This window comes from Salminus brasiliensis, chromosome 18 (assembly GCF_030463535.1).
Source record: "Salminus brasiliensis chromosome 18, fSalBra1.hap2, whole genome shotgun sequence".
Taxonomy (NCBI): domain Eukaryota; kingdom Metazoa; phylum Chordata; class Actinopteri; order Characiformes; family Bryconidae; genus Salminus; species Salminus brasiliensis.
In genome coordinates this window covers 34,471,743-34,492,030 of record NC_132895.1, presented here as the reverse complement: position 1 = coordinate 34,492,030, position 20,288 = coordinate 34,471,743, and positions in this window count along the sequence as shown.

The following is a 20,288-nucleotide window of genomic DNA, read 5'->3' as shown; positions in this document are numbered from 1 at the left end:
TGACCAGATGTGAAGTGTAACTGTGGTATAAACATGAGAAAATATAAAAAATCAAGCAGAATGAGGCGGGAACTCAGTCAGAAGGTAAAGAAGTGTAAATAGTTAAAAGCGACCTGGAGTAGAAAGACAAGGAGTAATTAACAAACCACCACCTAATACCAAGCTACTGGAATAGTTACAGTTTCAGATGTGGTGGGAAACACATTCGAATATTAATAAAAAATAATTAGAATAATAATTGGGACACAAATTGAGTCTTTTACACGCTTTTGTCGCTCCGATTGGTCATCGTACTTTGATAGGCTTCTTAATAATGGATATTTCGGAATTTAGGAAGTTTAATTTACATTCGATCTGTCAGGAAGGTCATATTTACAAGTGGGGATACTTGGGAATGTAGATGGAACAAGACTTGACCAGATGTGAAGTGCAACTGTAGTATAAAAATGAAAAAATACAATAAATCAAGCAGAATGAGGCGGGATTTCAGCAAGAAGGTATTGAAGTGTAAATAGTTGAAAGGGACCTGGAGCAGAAAGACAAGGAAGAATTTACAAAACACAACCTAAAACCAAGCTACTGGAATATTTACAGTTTCAGATGTGGTGGAAAACACATTCGAATATTAATAAAAAATAATAATAATTGGGACAAAAATGGCGTCTTTTATATGATTTTGTCGCTCCGTTTGGTCATCGTACGTTGATAGGCTTCTTAATAATGGATATTTCGGTATTTACGAAGTTTAATTTACATTCGATCTGTCAGGAAGGTCATTTTTACAAGTGGGGATACTTGGGAATGTAGATGGAACAAGACTTGACCAGATGTGAAGTGTAACTGTGGAATAAAAATGAGAAAATATAATAAATCAAGCAGAATGAAGCGAGAACTAAGCGAGAAGGTAGTGAAGTGTAAATAGTTAAAAGGGACCTGGAGAAGAGAGACAAGTAGTACTAAACAAACACAACCTAAAACCAAGCTACTGGAATAGTAACAGTTTCAGATGTGGTGGAAAACACATTCGAATATTAATAAAAAAATAATTCGAATAATAATTTTGAAAAAAACAGCGTCTTTTATTAGCATTTGTCGCTCCGTTTGGTCATCCTACTTTGATAGGCTTCTAAATAGTGGATGTTTCGGTATTTAGGAAGTTTAAATTACATTCGATCTATGAGGGAGGTCGAATTTACAAGTGGGATAACTTGCGATTGTAGATGGAACACGACCTGAACAGATGTGAAGTGTAACTGTGGTATAAAAATGATAAAATATAATAAATCAAGCAGTATGAGGCGGGAACTAAGCGAGAAGGTAGTGAAGTGAAAATAGTTAAATGGGAGCTGGAGAAGAAAAACAAGGAATATTTAACAAAACACCACACAATACTAAGCTACTGGAATAGTTACAGTTTCATATTTGGTGTAAAACACATTGTAATATGCAAAAATAATCATAATAATAATAATTGGGGAAAAAAATAGCGTCTTTTGTTAGCTTTTGTCGCTCCGTTTGGTCATCGTACTTTGATAGGCTTCTTAATAATGGATATATCGGTATTTAGGAAGTTTAAATTACATTCGATCAATGAGGGAGGTCGAATTTACAAGTGGGATAACTTGCGATTGTAGATGGAACACGACCTGACCAGATGTGAAGTGTAACTGTGGTATAAAAATGATAAAATATAATAAATCAAGCAGAATGAGGAGGGAGAAGGTATTGAAATGTAAATATTTGAAAGGGACCTGGAGCAGAAAGACAAGGAGGAATTAACAAAACAGAACATAAAACCAAGCTTCTGGTATAGTTAAAGTATCAGATGTGGTGTAAAACACATTGGAATATTAATTTAAAAAAATAATTAGAATAATAATTGGGACAAAAATGACGTCTTTCACACGTTTTTGTCGCTCCGTTTGGTCATCGTACTTTGATAGGCTTCTCAATAATGGATAAGTCGGTATTTAGGAAGTTTAAAATACATTGGATCTGTCAGGGAGATCGAATTTATAAGTGGGGATACTTGGGATGGTAGATGGAACACGACTTGACCAGATGTGAAGTGTAACTGTGGTATAAACATGAGAAAATATAATAAATCAAGCAGAATGAGGCGGGAACTCAGCGAGAAGGTAATGAAGTGTAAATAGTTAAAAGGGACCTGGAGCAGAAAGACAAGGAGTAATTTACAAAAGATAACCTAAAACCAAGCTACTGGAATAGTTACAGTTTCAGATGTGGTGGAAAACACATTCGCATATTAATATAAAATAATTAGAATAATAATTGGGTCACAAATTGAGTCTTTTACACGCTTTTGTCGCTCCGTTTGGTCATCGTACTTTGATAGGCTTCTAAATAATGGATATTTCGGAATTTACATTCGATCTGTCAGGAAGGTCATGTTTACAAGTGGGGATACTTGGGAATGTAGATGGAACAAGACTTGACCAGATGTGAAGTGCAACTGTAGTATAAAAATGAAAAAAATATACATACATCAAGCAGAATGAGGCGGGAACTCACCGAGAAGGTAAAGAAGTGTAAATAGTTAAAAGGGACCTGGAGAAAAAAAGACAAGGAGTAATTAACAAAACACAACCTAATACCAAGCTACTGGAATAGTTACTGTTTCATATGTGGTGTAAAACACATTGTAATATGAAAAAAAAATAATAATAATAATAATTGCCACAAAAAGTGCGTCTTTTACATGCTTTTTCGCTCCGTTTGGTCAACAGAAAACATGGCGCCTTACTGCGACCGCTGTCAACATAAAAGTCCTTAGTGAGAAAACCAACGGGAGGAACAGAAAGTACGTGAACATTGAAATTAACCCAATATTGACTGAAAAGTTCCGAAGAGCCTGTGGACCGCGGCCCGGAGTCGCCCCTGGGGGGGGCGCGGCGCCGAAGGGCTGACATAATAAACAAAACACAACCTAAAACCAAGCTACTGGAATAGTTACAGTTTCAGATGTGGTGGAAAACACATTCGCATATTAATATAAAATAATTAGAATAATAATTGGGACACAAATTGAGTCTTTTACACGCTTTTGTCGCTCCGTTTGGTCATCGTACTTTGATAGGCTTCTTAATAATGGATATTTCGGTATTTAGGAAATTTAATTTACATTCGATCTGTCAGGAGGGTCATATTTAGAAGTGGGGATACTTGGGAATGTAGATGGAACAAGACTTGACCAGATGTGAAGTGCAACTGTAGTATAAAAATGAAAAAGATATACATACATCAAGCAGAATGAGGCGGGATTTCAGCAAGAAGCTATTAAAGTGTAAATACTTGAAAGCGACCTGGAGTAGAAAGACAAGGAGTAATTTACAAAACACAACCTAAAACCAAGCTACTGGAATAGATACAGTTTCAGATGTGGTGGAAAACACATTCGCATATTAATATAAAATAATTAGAATAATAATTGGGACACAAATTGAGTCTTTTACACGCTTTTGTCGCTCCGTTATGTCATCGTACTTTGATAGGCTTCTTAATAATGGATATTTCGGTATTTAGGAAATTTAATTTACATTCGATCTGTCAGGAGGGTCATATTTAGAAGTGGGGATACTTGGGAATGTAGATGGAACAAGACTTGACCAGATGTGAAGTGCAACTGTAGTATAAAAATGAAAAAGATATACATACATCAAGCAGAATGAGGCGGGATTTCAGCAAGAAGCTATTAAAGTGTAAATACTTGAAAGCGACCTGGAGTAGAAAGACAAGGAGTAATTTACAAAACACAACCTAAAACCAAGCTACTGGAATAGATACAGTTTCAGATGTGGTGGAAAACACATTCGCATATTAATATAAAATAATTAGAATAATAATTGGGACACAAATTGAGTCTTTTACACGCTTTTGTCGCTCCGTTTGGTCATCGTACGTTGATAGGGTTCTTAATAATGGATATTTCGGTATTTACGAAGTTAAATTTACATTCGATCTGTCAGGAGGGTCATATTTACAAGTGGGGATACTTGGGAATGTAGATGGAACAAGACTTGACCAGATGTGAAGTGCAACTGTAGTATAAAAATGAAAAAAATATACATACATCAAGCAGAATGAGGCGGGAACTCACCGAGAAGGTAAAGAAGTGTAAATAGTTAAAAGGGACCTGGAGAATAAAAACAAGGAATAATTAACAAAACACAACCTAATGCCAAGCTACTGGAATAGATACAGTTTCATATTTGGTGTAAGACACATTGTAATATGCAAAAATAATCAAAATAATAATAATTGGGGGAAAAATGGCGTCTTTTATACGCTTTTGTCGCTCCGGTTGGTCATCGTACTTTGATAGGCTTCCTAATAATGGATTTGTCTTCATTTAGAAATTTTAAATTACATTCGACCTTTCAGGAAGGTCGAATTTACAAGTGGGGATACTTGGGATTGTAGATGGAACACAACTTGACCAGATGTGAAGTGTAACTGTGGTATAAAAATGATAATATATAATAAATCAAGCAGATTGAGGCGGGAACTCAGCGAGAACTTAATGAAGTGTAAATAGTTAAAAGGGACCTGGAGGAGTGAGACAAGTAGTACTAAACAAACACAACCTAAACCAAGCTACTGGAATAGTTACAGTTTCAGATGTGGTGGAAAACACATTCGAGTATTAATTAAAAAATAATTCGAATAATAATTTGGAAAAAACAGCGTCTTTTATTAGCATTTGTCGCTCCGTTTAGTCATCGTACTTTGATAGGCTTCTTAATAATGGATTTGTCTTATTTAGGAAATTTAAATTACATTCGATCTGTCAGGGAGGTCGAATTTACAAGTGGGGATACTTGGGATAGTAGATGGAACACAACTTGACCAGATGTGAAGTGTAACTGTGGTAGAAAAATGAAAAAAAATATATACATACATCAAGCAGAATGAGGCGGGATTTCAGAAAGAAGGTATTGAAGTGTAAATAGTTGAAAGGGACCTGGAGGAGAAAGACAAGGAGTAATTAACAAAACACAACCTAAAACAAGCTACTGGAATAGTTACAGTTTCAGATGTGGTGTAAAGCACATTCGAATATTAATAAAAAATAATTATAATAATAATTGGGACAAAAATGTCGTCTTTTCTTCGCTTTTTTCGCTCCGTTTTTTCATCGTACTTTGATAAGCTTCCTAATAATGAATTTGTCGTTATTCAGGATGTTTAAATTACATTCGATCTGTCAGGGAGATCGAATTTACAAGTGGGGATACTTGGGATAGTAGATGGAACACAACTTGACCAGATGTGAAGTGTAACTGTGGTAGAAAAATGAAAAAAAATATATACATACATCAAGCAGAATGAGGCGGGATTTCAGAAAGAAGGTATTGAAGTGTAAATAGTTGAAAGGGACCTGGAGGAGAAAGACAAGGAGTAATTAACAAAACACAACCTAAAACAAGCTACTGGAATAGTTACAGTTTCAGATGTGGTGTAAAGCACATTCGAATATTAATAAAAAATAATTATAATAATAATTGGGACAAAAATGTCGTCTTTTCTTCGCTTTTTTCGCTCCGTTTTTTCATCGTACTTTGATAAGCTTCCTAATAATGAATTTGTCGTTATTCAGGATGTTTAAATTACATTCGATCTGTGGGTGAGGTCGAATTTACAAGTGGGGATACTTGGGAATGTACATGGAACTCAACTTGACCAGATGTGAAGTGTAACTGTGGTATAAAAATAATAAATTAAAATCAAGCAGAATGAGGCGGGAACTCAGCGAGAAGGAAATGAAGTGTAAATAGGTAAAAGGGACCTGGAGAAGAAAGATACGGAGTAATTAACAAAACACAACCTAAAACCAAGCTACTGGAATAGTTACAGTTTCAGATGTGGTGGAAAACACATTCGAATATTACTAAAATATAATTAGAATAATTTGATAGGCTTCCTAATAATGGATAAGTCGGTATTTAGGAAGTTCAAATTACACTCGATCTGTCAGGGAGGTCGAATTTACAAGTGGGACAACTTGCGATTTTAGATGGAACACGACTTGACCAGATGTGAAGTGTAACTGTGGTATAAAAATGATAAAATATAATAAATCAAGCAGAATGAGGCGGGAACTCACCGAGAAGGTAAAGAAGTGTAAATAGTTAAAAGGGACCTGTAGAATTAAAACAAGGAATAATTCACAAAACACAACCCAATATCAAGCTACTGGAATAGTTACTGTTTCATATGTTGTGTAAAACACATTGTAATATGAAAAAAAATAATAATAATAATAATAATAGCCACAAAAAGTGCGTCTTTTACATGCTTTTGTCGCTCCGTTTGGTCATCGGACTTTAATAGGCTTCCTAATAATGGATTTGTCTTCATTTAGAAAGTTTAAATTACATTCGATCTGTCAGGGAGGTCGAACTTACAAGTGGGGATACTTGGGATTGTAGATGGAACACAACTTGACCAGATATGAAGTGTAACTGTGGTATAAACATGAGAAAATATAATAAATCAAGCAGAATGAGGCGGGACCTCAGCGAGAAGGAAGTGAAGTGTAAATAGTTAAATGCGACCATGAGTAGAAAGACAAGGAGTAATTAACAAACCACCACCTAATACCAAGCTACTGGAATAGTTACAGTTTCAGATGTGGTGGAAAACACATTCGAATATTAATAAAAAATAATTATAATAATAATAATAATAATAATTGGGACAAGAATGGCGTCTTTTATACGCTTTTGTCGCTCCGTTTGGTCATCGTCCTTTGATAGGCTTCTTAATAATGGATATGTCGGTATTTACGAAGTTTAATTTACATTCGATCTGTCAGGAGGGTCGTATTTACAAGTGGGGATACTTGGGAATGCAGATGGAACACGACTTGACCAGATGTGAAGTGTAACTGTGGTATAAACATGAGAAAATATAATAAATCAAGCAGAATGAGGCGGGACCTCAGCGAGAAGGTAAAGAAGTGTAAATAGTTAAAAGGGAACTAGAGTAGAAAGACAAGGAGTAATTAACAAACCACCACCCAATACCAAGCTACTGGAATAGTTACAGTTTCATATTTGGTGTAAAACACATTGTAATATGCAAAAGTAATCATAATCATAAAAATTGGGACAAAAATGGCGTCTTTTATACGCTTTTGTCGCTCCGATTGGTCATCGTACTTTGATAGGCTTCTTAATAATGGATATTTCGGTATTTACGAAGTTTAATTTCCATTCGATCTGTCAGAAAGGTCATATTTACAGGTGGGGATACTTGGGAATGTAGATGGAACAAGACTTGACCAGATGTGAAGTGTAACTGTGGAATAAAAATGAGAAAATATAATAAATCAAGCAGAATGAAGCGAGAACTAAGCGAGAAGGTAGTGAAGTGTAAATAGTTAAAAGGGACCTGGAGAAGAGAGACAAGTAGTACTAAACAAACACAACCTAAAACCAAGCTACTGGAATAGTAACAGTTTCAGATGTGGTGGAAAACACATTCGAATATTAATAAAAAAAATAATTCGAATAATAATTTGGAAAAAAACAGCGTCTTTTATTAGCATTTGTCGCTCCGTTTGGTCATCGTACTTTGATAGGCTTCTAAATAGTGGATGTTTCGGTATTTAGGAAGTTTAAATTACATTCGATCTATGAGGGAGGTCGAATTTACAAGTGGGATAACTTGCGATTGTAGATGGAACACGACCTGACCAGATGTGAAGTGTAACTGTGGTATAAAAATGATAAAATATAATAAATCAAGCAGTATGAGGCGGGAACTAAGTGAGAAGGTAGTGAAGTGAAAATAGTTAAATGGGAGCTGGAGAAGAAAAACAAGGAATATTTAACAAAACACCACCTAATACCAAGCTACTGGAATAGTTACAGTGTTATATTTGGTGTAAAACACATTGTAATATGCAAAAATAATCATAATAATAATAATAATTGGGACAAAAAGTGCGTCTTTTATACGCTTTTGTCGCTCCGTTTAGTCATCGTACATTGATAAGCTTGTTAATAATGGATATTTCGGTATTAACAAAGTTTAATTTACATTCGATCTGTCAGGAGGGTCATATTTAGAAGTGGGGATACTTGGGGATGTAGATGTAACACGACTTGACCAGTTGTGAAGTGTAACTGTGGTATAAAAATGAAAAAAATATACATACATCAAGCAGAATGAGGTGGGATTTCAGCAAGAAGGTATTGAAGTGAAAATAGTTAAAAGGGAACTGGAGGAGAAAAACAAGGAATAATTAACAAAACTCCACCTAATACCAAGCTACTGGCACAGAAACAGTTTCATATGTGTTGTAAAAAACATTGTAATATGAAAAAATAATAGTAATAATAATTGGCACAAAAAGTGCATCTTTTACATGCTTTTTCGCTCCGTTTGGTCATCGTACTTTGATAGGCTTGTTAATAATGGATATTTCGGTATTTAGGAAGTTCAAATTACATTCGATCTGTCAGGGAGATCGAATTTATAAGTGGGGATACTTGGGATGGTAGATGGAACACAACTTGACCAGATGTGAAGTGTAACTGTGGTATAAACATGAGAAAATATAATAAATTAAGCAAAATGAGGCGGGACCTCAACGAGAAGGCAATGAAGTGTCAATAGTTAAAAGTGACCTGGAGAACACATTCGAATATTAAAAAAAATAATAATAATAATAATTGGGACAAAAATGACGTCTTTTAGACGCTTTTGTCGCTCCGTTTGGTCACCGTACTTTCATAGGCTTCTTAATAATGGATATTTCGGAATTTACATTTGATCTGTCAGGAAGGTCATGTTTACAAGTGGGGATACTTGGGAATGTAGATGGAACACGACTTAACCAGTTGTGAAGTGTAACTGTGGTATAAACATGATAAAATATAAAAAATCAAGCAGAATGAGGCGGGAACTCAGTGAGAAGCTATTAAAGTGTAAATACTTGAAAGCGACCTGGAGTAGAAAGACAAATAATAATTAACAAAACACAACCTAATACCAAGCTACTGGCATAGTTACAGTTTCAGATGTGGTGGAAAACACATTAGAATATTAATAAAAAAATAATTATAATAATAATTGGGATAAAAAATGGCGTCTTTTAGACGCTTTTATCGCTCGGATTGGTCATCGTACTTTGATAGGCTTCTTAATAATGGATATTTCGGTATTTAGGAAATTTAATTTACATTAGATCTGTCAGTAGGGTCATATTTATAAGTGGAGATACTTGGGAATGTAGATGGAACACAACTTGACCAGATGTGAAGTGTAACTGTGGTATAAACATGAGAAAATATAATAAATTAAGCAAAATGAGGCGGGACCTCAACGAGAAGGCAATGAAGTGTCAATAGTTAAAAGTGACCTGGAGAACACATTCGAATATTAAAAAAAATAATAATAATAATAATTGGGACAAAAATGACGTCTTTTAGACGCTTTTGTCGCTCCGTTTGGTCACCGTACTTTCATAGGCTTCTTAATAATGGATATTTCGGAATTTACATTTGATCTGTCAGGAAGGTCATGTTTACAAGTGGGGATACTTGGGAATGTAGATGGAACACGACTTAACCAGTTGTGAAGTGTAACTGTGGTATAAACATGATAAAATATAAAAAATCAAGCAGAATGAGGCGGGAACTCAGTGAGAAGCTATTAAAGTGTAAATACTTGAAAGCGACCTGGAGTAGAAAGACAAATAATAATTAACAAAACACAACCTAATACCAAGCTACTGGCATAGTTACAGTTTCAGATGTGGTGGAAAACACATTAGAATATTAATAAAAAAATAATTATAATAATAATTGGGATAAAAAATGGCGTCTTTTAGACGCTTTTATCGCTCGGATTGGTCATCGTACTTTGATAGGCTTCTTAATAATGGATATTTCGGTATTTAGGAAATTTAATTTACATTAGATCTGTCAGTAGGGTCATATTTATAAGTGGAGATACTTGGGAATGTAGATGGAACACAACTTGACCAGATGTGAAGTGTAACTGTGGTATAAACATGAGAAAATATAATAAATTAAGCAGAATGAGGCGGGACCTCAACGAGAAGGCAATGAAGTGTCAATAGTTAAAAGTGACCTGGAGAACACATTCGAATATTAAAAAAATAATAATAATAATAATTGGGGCAAAAATGACGTCTTTTAGACGCTTTTGTCGCTCCGTTTGGTCACCGTACTTTCATAGGCTTCTTAATAATGGATATTTCGGAATTTACATTTGATCTGTCAGGAAGGTCATGTTTACAAGTGGGGATACTTGGGAATGTAGATGGAACAAGACTTGACCAGATGTAAAGTGCAACTGTAGTATAAAAATGAAAAAAATATAATAAATCAAGCAGAATGAGGCGGGAACTCACCGAGAAGGTAAAGAAGTGTAAATAGTTAAAAGGGACCTGGACAATAAAAACAAGGAATAATTAACAAAACACAACCTAAACCCAAGCTACTGGAATAGTTACTGTTTCATATGTGGTGTAAAACACATTGTAATATGAAAAAAAAAAAATAATAATAATAATTGCCACAAAAAGTGCGTCTTTTACATGCTTTTTCGCTCCGTTTGGTCAACAGAAAACATGGCGCCTTACTGCGACCGCTGTCAACATAAAAGTCCTTAGTGAGAAAACCAACGGGAGGAACAGAAAGTACGTGAACATTGAAATTAACCCAACATTGACTGAAAAGTTCCGAAGAGCCATTGGAACGCGGCACGGAGCCGCCCCTGGGGGGGGGGGTGCGGCGCCGCAGGGCTGACATAATAAACAAAACACAACCTAAAACCAAGCTACTGGAATAGTTACAGTTTCAGATGTGGTGGAAAACACATTCGAATATTAATATAAAATAATTAGAATAATAATTGGGACACAAATTGAGTCTTTTACACGCTTTTGTCGCTCCGTTTGGTCATCGTACTTTGATAGGCTTCTTAATAATGGATATTTCGGTATTTAGGAAATTTAATTTACATTCGATCTGTCAGGAGGGTCATATTTAGAAGTGGGGATACTTGGGAATGTAGATGGAACACGACTTGACCAGATGTGAAGTGTAACTGTGGTATAAAAATGATAAAATATACATACATCAAGCAGAATGACCATTACAAACTGCATTCGATCAGCGAGTGAGGTCGTATGTACTAGTGGGAAACTCGAAATCTTTGATGTAATGTATATTTGTGGTATAAAAATTATATATATATATATATATATATATATATATATATATATATATATATATATATATATATTATATATATATATATATATATATATATATATATATATATATATATATATATATATACACACACATATATCATGCAGATATATATCAGGCATCAAAGAATAACATATTAAAGAGTTAGCTGGAGGAGGTGGTCAAGATGTAAATAAATAACACCTAAAATTGAGCTATTGCAGTTGGTTCATTTCAACCTGTGTTCAAAAACACATTTTAATAATAATAAAAATAATCATAATAATAACTGAAGACAATCTCACCTTTTACACGCTGTTTCCGCTCCGTTGGGTCATGGGACATGGCTAGGATGTTTTAAAAGGGGATCGAATATGTCGTTTAAATCAATTGTAAATAATATTCGATCAACCAATAAGGTCCTAGTAACAAGTGGGAAACCCTGGATTAAAGGTGAAACACGACTTTACCAGATGTAATGTGTAATTGTGATATAAAAATGAGAAAATATGCATATATGAAGCAGAATGGTGCGGGAACTCAGCGAGAATGAATAAAAGAATAATCAGGAAGCTGGAGGAGAAGTGTCATGCTGGCTAGGCTAGACAATGACGGGTGAACACTCACAGGGACGCTGCGATGCAAGATTTATTCAAACAAAACAGGGGAAAACACAAGAGTGCAGCAATAACGCATGGGGTACTGACTAAGCAGAACAAACGTGACAACGCAACATGGGCAAACTTGAAAGCCACCCGAGGCTGGTTGGTAGCTGGCGAGATAGGGAAGATAATGCTAGACCCAAACGTCACCGGCAGGACCAGTGAAACTAAAACGAGACACCGCGCTCGTCAGGCGCAACTAAACTTACTTGACTCGAACACTAGGGAATCGGTCGCCGAATCCTCCAGGCAACCAACCTGTCAACCAAGAAGCGAACTCCTCCTGAAGGTGAATCGGCTCTTACAGAGCGTACACTAGAGAACACCATAAACAGACCTAGAATCTCTGGAACAGCGAAGCCAACATACAGCTTGGCGTAGCAAGTACAATTCTCGGCAACGAGAATGTCCGTGTTAGCTCCCTTTAGAACCCAGCTCTCAAGTGACCTAACTCAAAACACGAAATGAACGTAAATGACACACTTGAACAAACATGGCGTTGTACATAAATGGCTGTGAACATAAAAGTCCTTGAACTTGAAGCCTGTGGAGCGCGGTTCGGGACCGCCCCCGGGGCGGGCACGGCGACGCGGACCTGACAAGAAGGACAAGATGTAAATAGAAAAAAACAGCTAAAATCGAACTGTTGGAGTACTAACAGTTTCACCTGTGGTCGAAAACAATTTCTAATAATAATAATAATAATAATAATAATAAAAATAATCATAATATTAACTGGCAACAATCACACCTTTCATACACTTTTCCGCTCAATCGGGTTGCTTGGCAGTTCAATGAAGGGAAATGTACCTTTGTAAGAATTGTTAAATTACACTCCATCAGTCAGTGATGTCGTATTTACACGGGGATAACATCTATAAATTATAGATGAATCAAGGGTTTAGCAGGTGTGTCTTTCCGTCGTTCCGCAGAGCTCCTCTCGTTAAGGTTCGAACGTAATACAAATTGTCAAGTCAAGTCAAGTCAAATTTATTTGTATAGCGCTTTTTACAACTGTTGTCGTCACAGCTTTACATAATTAGTACTTAATAAAGAACAGAGACAGAGAAGAAAGAAGGAATAACATGAAGCGTCAAAGACCCCCGTGAGCAAGCCAACGGCGACAGTGGCAAGGAAAAACTCCCTCAGAGCTGGAGGAAGAAACCTTGGGAGGAACCAAGACTCACAAGGGGGACCCATCCTCCTCTGGCCAGACTGTTTTAAACATTAATGATAAAAATGACCAAAGCAGATAAAACAGAAAGTTAATAGTGGTGATATTAATAGTGTCAGACAGGCACGAGTCCATCTAGGTTTCAGCACGGCCACCAAACAGGCAGCAGCGGCTGGCGGGTGAGCCATGGGTGGTGGCGGGTTGAGGGTGGACCCGCTGGCCGGACTGATAGGTGGCAGCTGGTTAAATGCAGGTAGAGGGGACCTCAGCGGGCAATCTTCCTGCAGATCGGGCTGGGTGGCCATTTACTCGGGGAAGGTAAAGAGAGAGAAGTTAGTTCTAAGAGGAATTTTATGTAGTGCAGAGAATGTTGAGAATCAGCATCTGGGTATGTCTGATGACTCCGGCAGGTCTGATTATCACAGCATAATTAAAAGTAGAGAGCCAGAAGGTAACACGGACACGGGTGTACCCTGAGAACACCAGCATCTATCTGCTCCACCGTCAACAAACCTGAGTGATCGCGTGTAAGCAGCGAGACGACAGCTCCAGCATCTCAGTGTACTACGATTCCCTGGGTCCGCGAACCCCTGGACCTGCAGCCCTTATCTAAGAAACATTAATTACCAAAAGCTAAACTAAACATATAAGTTTTCAGCTTAGATTTAAAGATTGAGACTGTGTCTGAGTCCCGAACATTATCTGGAAGGTTATTCCAGAGCTGGGGGGCTTTATAGGAAAAGGCTCTTCCCCCTGCTGAGGTTTTCTGAATTTTGGGAACGCGTAAGAGGCCAGCACCCTGAGATCTAAGTAGTCTTGATGGTTCGTAATATACTATAAGATCCTGCAGGTACTCAGGAGCGAGGCCATGTAGGGCTTTATACGTTAATAAAAGAATTTTGTATTCAATACGGAATTTAACTGGGAGCCAATGAAGTGCTGATAGAACTGGACTGATATGGTCACATTTTCTAGTTTTAGTAAGGACCCTGGCTGCAGCATTTTGCTTATATCTTGCCATATCTTACTTCTGCGTAGTTTGAAGATAAATCATTTATCTTTACAAATTGGAAGCGTCCAGTTAGATATGATTGGAACCATGATAGGGCTGTCCCTGTGATTCCAACCATTTTCTCTAATCTTTCTAGTAATATAGAATGATCTATTGTATCAAAGGCTGCACAAAGGTCTAGTAGGACTAATAAAGATACGTAGCCTTGATCAGAGGCAAGAAGGAGATCATTCGTAATCTTCACTAGGGCTGTCTCTGTGCTGTGATTGAGTCTAAATCCAGACTGGAATTTCTCATACATGTCATTTTTACTCAGGTATAAGCAGAGTTGTTGGGCCACAGCTTTTTCTAATATCTTAGATACGAAGGTTAAGTTTGAGATGGGTCTATAATTAGATAATACGCTAGCATCAAGATTTGGTTTCTTGATTAAAGGTTTTATAACTGCTATTTTAAGGGTTTGGGGTACATGCCCAAGGCTAAGGGATGAATTTACAATTGTTAAAAGAGGTCCGATTATAATTGGGAGAATTTCTTTTAGCAATTTAGAGGGAATCGGGTCGAGTGTACATGTTGTACAATTAGCTGAGGATATAATTTTTCCTAGTTCAGGCTGTGGAAGTGGGTAGAAGGCTTCCAGCCTTTGTTCTACAACCAAGTTATGTTCTAAAGCAACTACATCAGGTGACGGCCATGTTTGATTTAATAAGCAGGGTTGGATTTGTTGTCTAATATTTTCTATTTTATTATTAAAATAGTCCATAAAAACATGACTGGTTAAAGATGTTGGGATCTGGGGTTAAGTATCTGCCTGGCTTTTAGTAAGTTTAGAGATCTCATTAAAAAGAATTCTGGGATTGTTTTTGTTTTTCTCGATCAGCGAGGCCAGATACACTGAGAGAGCTTTAATGAGTGCCTTTCTATATTGACTAAGGCTGTCCTTCCACGCAGAGTGGAACACCTCTAGTTTGGTCGTCCGCCATTTACGCTCTAGTTTCCGCACTGTTTGTTTTAAGGTACGAGTTTGATCACTGTACCACGGTGCGAGCCTTTTTTGACTCATCATTTTATTTTTGAACAGTGCTACTTTGTCTAAGGTTGATCGAAGGGTATTCTCTAGATCGTTTGCTAATTTAACTAGCTCCGTTTGGTCTGACGGAGTGTAAGCTAAGGTCGAAAGGGGTGGGAGATTTTTAGTAAACTGTACAGCTGTCATTGGTGTTATTGTGCGTGTGTTAGATGTAGCTCAAAGGAGATTAGATAATGGTCTGAAATTACTGAGCTTTGAGGTAGAATATTTAGCTGATCAATGCTAACACCCAGGGTCAGGACTAAATCTAGGGTATGATTACAGTAATGTGTGGGTCCAGTTATGTTTTGTATAATGCCAACAGAATCTAAAGTTGATACAAACGCCTTTGTTAATGGATCGTCTGCTTTTTCAAAGTGAATATTAAAATCTCCTACTATTAACTTTGTTGCTGCACACTGCCAAGTCTGCAGAAAAATTACTGAATTCTTTTAAAAATTCAGAGTAGGGCCCTGGAGGCCTATACATATTAATCAGTGAGAAAACATTTTTATTTGTGGCCGGATTTGATATATTAATGTAGATAAGCTCAAAAGAAGTGAAGGTGTTACAGTGTTTTTGAATAATCTCTAGTGTATTCTGATAGATTATACATACTCCACCTCCTCTGCCTGATAATCTAGGGCTATGTACATATTTATAGCCTGCGGGGGTGGCTTCTTTTAGAGCTATATATTGATCAGGTCTAATCCAGGTTTCGGTTAGGCAGAAAACATCTAGAAGCTAGTGCTAGCTCTCCCTGAGGCAACGGGGGGCAACTCTTGCTCTCTATCCTTCAGTAACCCCATGATGCACACCTCTAACGGCTCCACCTTTTCCACCAGAGAGCTAACTAACACACATTTAGTGCAAACACTATCATTATCACTAGCGGTGGGAAAAGGGTCTAGACTAAACATGCCACACTTCTCACACTCAAAAAGTCCAGCAACAGCCATAATAAAATACAAACTTACCGCTTTCAGCTGATTTAGGCACCGAAATAAGGTTGTTGTGGGGTACTCCGCTTTTAAATAAACCTGTGGACTGTAAACACAATCTAAAAGCAGTTACGAGGAAAAGCGCTAGAAAGTGATAGAAAGGCCCCACCCAGACTTATAACTCTCTGTATGTTACACTACAGATAAGACATTTACAACTGGGGTTCACAATGATGGTGACCATTGGTCAGTTCCTGATTGGATAACGTGGAAATATGCTGATTAACTGAGTTACCATCAACGTGAAATCTGGAGCATCAAGCTAAGATGGACGGGAGAAGCAGTGACCTCTGTTTGAGGGTAGATTCAGGAGGGTTTACTCTCTGTAATCAAAAAACTGCAGTAGGTGTGATAAACTCTTCCCACACTGCACCCATGTGCTAGTACAGGCTGACCCACATCTGCAGCTGTTCTTTTCTCTCTATGAGGTTCTAGGTAGTTCAGTGCTGGTTTTCAGGTTCAGGGTAAGTGCCGTTGACTCTAAGCTGATTACAGACAGCTTTTCAGAATATTCTCTGATCAGTTTAACTGGAGAACTTTACTTCCTGTGTTTACTGACTTTCACACTGACGGTCAGCATTGGTCAGGTCGTCTAGGTGAAATGGTCATTTTCTGAGGAAGCCTGAAGTCTGGATCTCTCGAAATCTGAGTTTTTCCTCATGTTAGTCAAACAGGCTCTGCTATAAAAAAATAAAATAAAAATAAAAATAAAAAAAAAACTCCACTGGCAGGTACTTCAGTACTAGTCTTCACCTTCATGGTAACTTTTGATCATATCCCAGCTTACCTGATCTGTAAGGACCTATAAAGCATGAGGAGCATTCAACATCCAGCCTTCATTCATCCTACAGTAAAACAGCCATCTGCACCACAGCGCCACCCCCAGGCTGTGATTGGTTTAGTGCGTGGTCTTCTGATCTACAGTAGATGCTCCAGTGCTACTCTGACTGTTAGATCCCAAATGCTGCCATAATAGATCCTATTTAACCCATTTAAGACAAATGTTTGTGCAGATATTTGCATATATTATAATCTATATATAAATATATTTGCATACTCAAACAAATGTAGCAAATTTAAATGAATGTAACCTGTATGTCTTACCAGCGTGTGCACAAATCCAGAGTCACACAGTTTAATCACGTTACAACAAATTACATTTATATACACTGTGTTGACAAAAGTATGTGGACACCTGCTCATGCAACGTCCAAAATCGAGAGCGGTAGCCAGGAGTTTGTCCTCATTTACTGCTGTAAAATGAATTTTGAAAAAGTTGATTGCATTCAACCTTTAGTGGGAGTATCAATGAGGTCAAATCCTGTGTTTCTCCACTCTATACTCCAGACCGTTCAATACTCACACCATCTCATCACCATGCTTACTAGCTGTACTACATCAGTAATTGGCCAATCAGCCAACCAGGTAAGTTGTTGGAGGGAGAGTGTCTGTAAAGGACAGGAAGAAGAAGGCCTCCACAGTCAGGTAGGCTACTCCAACTTTATAAACGATGGAAAGTGTAAAGATTAGAACAAGGACAGGATCTTCAGCACGTCCAGAGACTCTCCCAGCTTCACCTCTAAACCTATGGAGGAGAAACTGTTCACGGTTTAAATGTTAGTGTGGAGAACAGGAGCAGAACAGCACTGGAGCTGCTAGCATACATGCTAACAGTGTTTGCATTAGCTTACCGGCTAGCTGGCTAGGACAGATCAACTCCGTAAATTGAACCTTTTATAGATTCTCAGTAAAAGGTTCAGGTCCATCAGGACATCCAGCTCTGACTCCTGTGGGTTCGTAGCTCAAGACAGATCCTTTTTAAAGTCTGTAGTGTTGGTGTTGTAGATACAGAGAACTGTCTGTGTTCCACCTGAGGCACCCGTGGAAGCTCAGCAGCATCTGTCCTACCTCACCTGCTGCTTCTGACGTCTCCAACACCACACGCCATTGATTGTAAGCAGCGCCCCCTGGTAGAAGAGGACTAGGATAAGATTGGACTCTCTGGAGCAGAAAAACATGAACTTACTGGCACCATGCCCAATGTCCAGCATGAGTCACCTGGATATAGCCCCCCACCATTGAGCTGTGGAGCAGTGTAACTGTCTTCTCTAGAACTTTTGGGATGAGGTGGAGTGGTGCTCATCCAACATACTGACTTCACTAATGTTCGTCATTGAAGGTGTTGGATAGTAATTTGGCATCCTACAGCACGCCAATCTTTATGTGTTCTGTTCATAATGCTGCTTTTCAAGCAAAATTCTTCTCTTCCTCCAGTTACTGCAAGACCCTCAAACTGAGCATATTACACTACAGTACATCTGCTGTTCCACTGGATGTTCTAAGACAAAGTGTAAACAAAGATGGCCACCCCACTTTTTAATTGAAAAGAAGGTTAGCTGAGCAGACCCCAGTAAGTTTGACAATAAGTGACAGTAAGTGAACAGCATTGTCTCAGTTGTCAGTAATAAAGTGGGAATTGTGTCTAGAACTGCTGAAATGTTCTAGATAGATTCTAATAAAATATATCCCAGCCCAAAGATTGTGAGGAAATTTTGAGAGCTTCATTCTTTTCAGCAGCTTTCATGATTCTAACACCGTTCCAGGAACCTGGTTGTCAGCTGGATCTCATCCGCACCCAAGATTCCAGTCTAGAGGATCAGGCTGAGGACTCATTTATCTGAGCTTTTTATATTAGTATATTTAATGAGCAAACAACCAATTGCAATTAATATGAGTCTTTAAAAGGCATGTGATGTGACCGGTGTTCTCCATCGCGGTGGAGACAAGAAAAAGTGCAAAATCTGAGATTGTTCCACCATGATTGAGAAGACTGGAGCCGTAGACTAAGTCTCAGCATTGGAATGAAAAAAGGTGCTTAAAACTGAGTTTTTTTTCCTTCCACCTATAGCGTCTCTGGCTCTAGAAGCATTTTATTCTCCATTTGGCCTGGGGCACTCTCCGATCCACCGAGGACCAAGGAGCCCTTACCCAAAGTGGGCTAAGAACAAGATTGCATTGATTGGGCCAACCCAACTGCTCCGCTTTTCTGAGTGGAAGACGAAGGCAGGCCAACCCCATTCTTGAGTGGGACTTGAACACACTGACACTAAGTGGAGGTTAAGACAAACTGGGCCAACTCAAATGTATATTGTTCATAAGACTCCGAACGGTTACTATTTTAAATCAGGGTTTCACACTGATGGTTACTTTTGCTCTTTTTAACCTGATTGGGTGAGGTGGAAATATGATGGAATTTTTTTAAACATGGATATCTTCTATAAAACAAGAGCTATGGTGTTTATTAAGGAGCACTTAAGAGCTAATAAGCTTACTTGAGAGAAAAATAAGAACATGAACCTCTTCAAACTAGATTATGTTAAGGATATAAGCGTAAGACTAGTTTACACAGTGATGGTAACTAAGATAAACAATCTGATGTCTGGAAGAAAAACAAACAAAAAAAACATAATAATGATCTCCAATGGAGATTGGAGTGTGAAGTGTGGCAATCCTGACTGCTTCCTCCCCATTTCATTTAGTCCTGTATGTGGAAAAAAGTTTACTAAAGTGGCCAGTAGGGGGAAGCACAAGGCTGTGTTTTTAAAAAAAGTGGCCCATGAGGGAAATCATTAGGAAGGGGTTGAGAAAGGGGTGTGTCAAAACTTTTCAACATATAGTGCAAATTTATCTTCAGCATGATTTCAGCAGTGTACGCTTTAATGTTTCCTGACTGCAAGCAATGTCCTTATTTATGATTCATTAATTAAAAGTTTTAACCGAACCATGAAAACTAAAGCTCTTCTACCTGCAGTGTTTCTCCACTCTGGATTCCAAACTCATTCAACACCAACACCTTCCAAACCTCATGCTAACCAGCAATCATGGAAGTCCTGCTTTAGTCTTTAGACTTTAAACTCAGCGTTGTGTCTTGCAGCGAAAGGTGTTTAATTAGTGATGAACTTTTCTGACATGACACGCCTATTAATAGTGAGCCAATTCTTAGTTAATAGTTAATTCTTTTCTGCAGATTGTGTTCCTTCCTATTCGCTGATGCTGGAACATCAACATAACTCAGAGAATGACTTCAGCTCATTCATCTGCTGACTGACAGTAAGTGAACA